This window comes from Zootoca vivipara, chromosome 11, assembly GCF_965207765.1.
Source record: "Zootoca vivipara chromosome 11, rZooViv2.hap1.1, whole genome shotgun sequence".
Taxonomy (NCBI): domain Eukaryota; kingdom Metazoa; phylum Chordata; class Lepidosauria; order Squamata; family Lacertidae; genus Zootoca; species Zootoca vivipara.
In genome coordinates, this window is record NC_142594.1 from 36213794 (window position 1) to 36220883 (window position 7090).

Consider the following 7090-nt stretch of genomic DNA (forward strand, 5'->3'; position numbering starts at 1 on the left):
CCTCTCAGTATCCTCCAATGAAACAAACTAGAGGCATTATTAGCATTATTATTATTTTATTAAATTTGTATGCCACCCTTCACCTGTAGATCTCAGGGCTCTTCACAACATAAAAATACAAGATAAAAAACACAAAATACACAACAACAACAACAACAACAACAACAACAACAACAACAACAACAAGGAGAAGGAGAACAGGAATAAACCAATAGCACACCCCTCCCACAACACATGTAAACGGGTATGGGATGTGAAACAGCCCGAGGTCTGGTTGAAGAAGGGTGTTTTCACCTGGAGCCTAAAGATGTATAATGAAAGCGCCAGGCGAGCCTCTCTGGGCAGAGCATTCCACAAACAGGGAGCCACTGCAGAAAAGGCCCATTCTTATGTTGCCACCCTCTGGACTTCTTGTGGAGGTGGCACATGAAGATGGGCCTCAGATGATGAACACAGGGTCGAGGTAGGTTCATATGGTGAGAGGCAGTCCTTGAGGTATTTCAGTCCTGAGGCGTTTAAGGCTTTATAGGTCAAAACCAGCACCTTGGAATGAGCCCAGAAACTGATTGGCAGCCAGTGAGTCAGGCCAAGCTTGGCGTTATATGCTCAAACTCTCTTGCCCTGGTGAGCAACCTGGCCACTGAATTCTGCACCAGCTGAAGTTTCCGAACTGTCTTCAGAGGCAGCCCCATGTATAATGCATTGTAGTAATCTAACCTTGAGGTTACCAGAGCACAGACAACAGACGTTAGGGCTATCCCTGTCCAGATAAACCTGCCAAAGCTAATGGAGCCTCAAGCAGCAGCAGTGGATCCAGTAGCACCCCCAAGCTACAGACCCACTCCTTCAGAAGGAATGTAACCCCATCAAGAGCAGGCAACCTCCCATCTGTCTGGTCTAGGGAACCACCCGCTAACAGTGCCTCAGTCTTATCTGGACTGAGCTTCAGTTTGTTGGCTCTCATCCAGTCAATTATCAGAGTTCAAGGGCATCTGGTAGACTTTCATCTTGTTATTGGCCATTAGCATCACATTCTCCCATATCCTTTTGGAGAGGCAAACCATTGGTGTAGCTGCCTTGCCAATTTGCTTGTCCAGCTCAGTGTTTATGGAGAGGTGGCTGGTTATGATGGAACCCGGGTAGACAAAGTCATCTACCACCTCAAGCGTGTGATCACTAATTCTGATGTGTGGAGTGCTGGTGACATTCTGACCGAAGATGTTGGTCTTTGTCAGGCTGATGGTGAGTGTGAAGTCCCTGCAGGCTTGTGCAAAAATGGTTGATGGATCTGTAGAGCTTCCTCGGAGTGTGCTGTCAAGGCTGCGTCACCTGCAAGCAACATCTCATGGACAAGAACCGCCATACTTTTGCCATGGCATGGAGACGCAGGGTCCAGATGCTGTTGAACTCCCATCAGCTTGGATGAAGATAAACGAGAATAGGAGCTGGAATCCAAAAACATCAGGAGGCCCAAAGGTTCCCTCTCTTACACCCACTGAATACCTTCCATCAGTGGTATAAGAGAATAGTGATAAAGAAAATCAGGGAAACACACTCTTGTCCAATGCAGCAATGTGAGGAGTAAATAATATTTCAAATTATGATTGTGCAATCACACAGCCTACTATTTTCAATAGCTGGTAATGTTCTGTAATAACAAATGTACTAATAAGATATGGGGAGATGCATTTTGTCTTTAGTCCCAGAAACTCAGCAGTTGTACTGCTAATTAATGGTGTAGCAAATGAGACTGACATTCTTCAGCCACCTTATCTATCTTGTGGAGCCTGCAAAGGCCATGGAGTCATTGGAGCTGCCCAAGGGATTCTGATTTTGCTTCTGGGCATCTTTGATTGCCACAGGCTGTTAATTCAGGTGGCAGACACCACATGTAGAATCCTGGAAAATGCTCATTCTGTACAAATACCAGACAGCAAATTACGAATCACCAATAAAAATGGGCCTAATGTAACAGTTACTGAATGCTTGCTTGTTGTTAGTTTGACGCATGAATGGATGCACAGCATATTTTGCTCATTGTGCCAAGCTTGATGCTTGTACCACTTACTAAATGCATGTCACTCCAGAGCCCCGTTATGGCCATTGCGGCAGTGTGTTAATCCTTCTCAACAGATGCGTTCCACAACACTGCTCTTAATTCGTCTAGTTTAAGGACCTCTGGTGATAAGAAAAGAGTCACATGAGAGTGAACATCTTGGGCACGGACTATCTTGTGTTGCTTTCGAACTCTTCTGTTCCTCTCTGTGGGACGTTCACAGGAGAACTTCTCAGTGGTTTGTGCCTTTGGGCCATAACTGAATAAACCACATGTAGATAATTTTTCAATGTTGTATGCCACTGGGGTGAACTGGGAAATGCCTCGTGTCATTTGGGGCAGGCAGGCTAGGTACACTTATCTGCTTGTTAGAAAACCAAAAATCTGAAATAATACAAAAGATATACACAGCAATTTAAATGAAATAAAAATAATGATATATCAGGTTCAATCTTTGATTATTACTATATAAAAAAGCACAAGTGTCTAGGCCAGGCACCCCCAAACTGCGGCCCTCCAGATGTTTTGGCCAACAACTCCCATGATCCCTAGCTAACAGGACCAGTGGTCAGGGATGATGGGAATTGTAGGCCAAAACATCTGGAGGGCCGAAGTTTGGGGATGCCTGGTCTAGGCTTTATGGTAATAACCAGTATGTGAGAATTGGGGCAATTCATTAACTCCATTGCACTGTAGAAAATACATGGAGAGCAGTTTCTGGGTGTCATGAACTGGCAGGACAACAGGGAAGAGGAAGAGGATCCCAGCAAAGAGTGTAGCCAGGACTGGGACACACTGGGGCAAGCTGGGGATGGGGAAGGAGAGGTTGGTATTGGAAGTACTCACAGGGTGACGGAGGATGACAAGGGGATGGGGTTTTTGCACAGGAACCAGAACAGCAGGACCCAGAGGGGGCCCTGTCTCCAAAAACACAGTGGGCTCTGAGGGAACAGCGGAAGGGGCACTCCAGGAGGCTGAGGCAGGCAAGCACCCACAGCCCAGTTCCCTAGCTGGCCAGATGGGGCTCACTAGCTCTGGGAGGAGGCGTGTGATTCCTCAGCTGGAGTTGGCTTGAAACAGGTGAGGGTCACCTGCCTCATCAAGCCCAGGTGCTGCAACCAGCATGCAAAGCACTAAAGAGCAGCAGAGCTGAGGTGCTGTTTCTGCCCAACCGCCCATGTGGATGGACCTCAGTTTGGGTGCTCCAGGATCTCTGTGGGACTCTGCTTCCTTTTGACACGTGGATTGACCCTGGACTGGGGACTTGACATACTGGCTTGCCACCAGGTAGGCCAAGTGTTCAGGACACTGGATCCATTTACTTTGGCCAATAGGCATATTCATGTGACCATGTAGTACTGATATCTATAGGGAAATGGCAATTCATGCCTGCTTTGATTCACTATGGCAAAGTCTGCCTTTTCCTGTGAAGCAAGAATGGAATGAAGTTAACTGGTCATCTATACTTCCCATGTTTTTAATTTGATTGGATTGAAAATGATACAAATATGATTCTTTACTCCAACGTCTGTGGTTAAGTGTCCATATTGGCAAACAATCCTGCTACTGTAATTGGAAGCACAAATTTGGACTGTGAGACAAATCCAGAATTGAATGTTTCGTAAGCGTTCTACTTAGTTTTTAATGGTGATCATTCTGATCCAGCAATGATGTTGCACATATTGTTAAGGCCCAGTGGCTTGGTTGTTCAGTGTGTGTTTGTGTCTGTTTAATTGGGTATTCTTAGCCTGGAGAAGAGGTCATTATGAGGCAATGTGAGAAATATCTTCAAATATTGAAAAGGCTGTCAGAGAGATGGTATAACAAATTTGCTTGCTGTTGCTGGGGGGGGGGGGTTCATATCCAAGCCAACTGATTCAAATGAGAATAAAAAGGAGGTAGACTGAATGTTAGCTATTCGACAGTGGAAAAGACTGCCCAAAGTTACCCACATCTGTTTTAGATGCCATTTTCTCTACTCTTCTTTTTTTTAAAAAAAGTTTTTTTAAAAAATAATCTTTCTTGATTAAAAGAAATATAATATAAAACAATATATCCAACTAAGATAAAACAAAGTAATTACACAAATAATCCATCATATAAATATGGTTTAATCTATCTTCTACAATATTCTTAATTTATACCTTTTCATAATCACCTATAATTTTGTCTTCTTATATACTTCGACTCCCCCTTCTCTTCCTTCCTGACTTCAAATTTATAGTCGTTTTTGCTGCTTCTACTTATCTTTCTCTTGGAAACTTTACAAGATATTTGTCTTAAACCCAAGTTCCTTTATATATGTTCCAAATTTTTCCCAATTTTCCTTAAATTTTTTGTTCGAACCACCCCTTATCGAGTTTGTCAATTTGGCCAAATCTATGTAGCTGATTACTTTCTCCTGCCACTCTCTTATAGTTGGGACTTCCTTGCTTCTCCATAGTTTAGCAATTGAAGTTCTTGCTGCCACTATTGAATATAGAAATATCTTTTCATCCTTTTTATCCACTTCTTTATCAACCATTCCTAGTAGGAAAGACTCAGGAGTTTTCTTGATATTGTATTTAAATATTTTCTTAAACTCTTCTAATATCCCACTCCAAAAAGGCTTAATCTTAGCACAGTGCCACCATATATGTGTGAATGAGCCTACTTCTTTCTGGCATCTCCAGCACTGATTATTTTTATTTTTATACATTTTACTAATTTTGACTGGTGTCAAATACCACCTATAGAACATTTTGATTGAATTTTCTCTGATTGCCTCTGATGCTGTAAATTTCCAGGTTACACTCCATAGTCTTTCCCACTTATCCATTTCTATTGTTTTTCCCAATTCCATCGCCCATTTTGTCATTGTTTCTTTAATACTTTCATCCTTCAATTCCCATTCTAAGATGACATTGTACATTTTTGAGATAACCTTCCGTTCACTTTGTAATAAATTATTTTCCAATAGTGATGGTTCATTTTCTCTACTCTTCAGCTTTGTTTTTAGCCTGTCTTTTCTCTTGCAGTCTCTTATATATTGCTGGGGCTTTTTAACTATTGCATTCACATGTTGTATGAACAGTTTTAGTCATGTTTTTGCATGCTGTCCTGGGATCATCTGATGATGCATGGGCAGTTAAGAAATATTTCAGTAAATAAAATAATTTCTGCTTGCACAATTTTAATGGTGAGGTCTGCTGTGCAGAAAGAGCATGCTACATTCCTTTGGCAACTGTGTAGGGACCAGCTGCTCTTTAGTGAAAGGTTTACATGAAAAGATTAATTTGTACCAAAATATTTATTTGGGATTCCAGTATCCTTAGATGCTTAGCAGACTGGTGCTTTTAGGATGATGACTCTAGTGTTTCTGACATTAGCCAAGTGGTCTTTTAAAATGCTCAGCAGATTGGTGGATGTAATAAGGCACATTAAAATCCAGATGAAGCAAAAAAATCCAAAAAAACCCTCAGTACGTCAGCGGATAAAATGTGACTGCAGCTTTGTCAGTGGCGTAGATAGGAATCTTCTTATGTAACGAGATGACATGCCATTTTTCCATGGGATAATTGTTCATGGCATGATTACGAATTAAACCCTTGACAGGGAGGAATGGAGGGACAAGCCTGCTGGATCAGGCCAATGGCACATCTCGTTCTCACTGTGGCCACAGAATGATCTGTGAAGAGCAAAAGATTGGATCCCCCTGTCTCCAATCACAGTGCGGGGATGGGGAGGAGCACACGTGTGTGTGTGTGTGTGTGTGTGTGTTGTTTAGTCGTTTAGTCATGTCCAACTCTTCGTGACCCCGTGGATCATAGCATGCCAGGCATTCTTGTCTTCCACTGCCTCCCGCAGTTTGGTCAGACTCATGTTGGTAGCTTCGAGAACACTGTCTAACCATCTCGCCCTCTGTCGTCCCCTTCTCCTAGTGTCCTCCATCTTTCCCAACATCAGGGTCCCAACATCAGGGTCCCTGATCCAGCAGGCTCGTCTTATGTTTTTCAGCTTGATCAAACCTGTGGGCTGCAAGTTCGTAACCATTGTATTAAGGGTATGGATCACTTGTAAAACTGCACGGCATTACACAGCTGATTTCGTTGGCTGATTTGTTTTATTCTAGCCATGTTTTCATGTCAGGAATGTCCCTCCATTCCTCCCTGTCAAGTCTTCTCTTCTCATGAGGTGGCCAAAGTATTGGAGCCTCAGCTTCACGATGTGTCCTTCCAGTGAGCACTCTGGGCTGATTTCCTTAAGAATGGAGAGGTTTGATCTTCTTGCAGTCCATGGGACTCTCAAGAGTCTCCTCCAGCACCATAGTTCAAAAGCATCAATTCTTCGGCAATCAGCCTTCTTTATGGTCCAGCTCTCACTTCCATACATCACGACTGGCACCAACAACATGACCTCACCTGCCAGTCAGGGCCTGAAGAATGTGTGGCCTTCAGATAGGTGGCTTATCATTAATGCGACTCTTGGGCTGGAAAGGGTTAGCCACCCCTGCCCTAATAAATGGAAGTAATTCTACTGAGTTTTCACACACTCCATTTCCTTACTGACACTGAATATATAAGGTTACCACAGGCTTCCTCAACCTCGGCCCTCCAGATGTCTTGAGACTACAATTCACATCATCCCTGACCACTGGTCCTGGTAGCTAGGGATCTTGGGAGTTGTAGGCCAAAAACATCTGGAGGGCTGAGGGTTGAGGAAACCTGGTCTAACACTTTTTCAGGGTAAGAGTGCACAAGATCACAGCACCCAAAATGGCCACCAAGATCTCTTGAGGGGGAAAATGTGTCCCATTTTTTTCCAGGGCGCTTGGAAGGTATGCACTCCACTAGAGGCAGATTTGGGGGGGGGGTGCAACCGGTTGGGTTGCACTGGGCGGATAGCCTCAGGGGTGCCACAGCTATGATTTAGAACAAAGTGTGACAGGAGCCATATTCAGGCATCGCACAGGGCACCGCTGAAACTTGAGGCCTCAAGATCCACCACTGACTCCACCCTTCAAATGCATTCCAGATGGACAAAAGCTCAATACCA